This window comes from Apaloderma vittatum, unplaced genomic scaffold (assembly GCF_000703405.1).
Source record: "Apaloderma vittatum isolate BGI_N311 unplaced genomic scaffold, ASM70340v1 scaffold35848, whole genome shotgun sequence".
NCBI lineage: Eukaryota > Metazoa > Chordata > Aves > Trogoniformes > Trogonidae > Apaloderma > Apaloderma vittatum.
This window is the reverse complement of record NW_009731862.1, coordinates 122-349: the sequence shown is the minus strand read 5'-3', so window position 1 is coordinate 349 and position 228 is coordinate 122.

Genomic DNA, 228 nt, shown 5'->3' with positions numbered 1-228 from the left:
GTGCGCCGGCGCAGCCGCCCTCAGCGCGTGCATGCTTTGGGCCAGCCTTGCTCACTGTGCCAGTGCACGGCCGCCTGCAGCAGGCACAGTTCCACTGCTAACAAGCTTTGCGCTACCACCTATTTTTTAAACAAAAATAGCCACCTTTGTAGACTAATTCGTTCTTCCTATGTCTAAAACGCTCGCTGTTGTTGTACTTTAGCAACTTTGCTGCTTTAAAGAACGCCA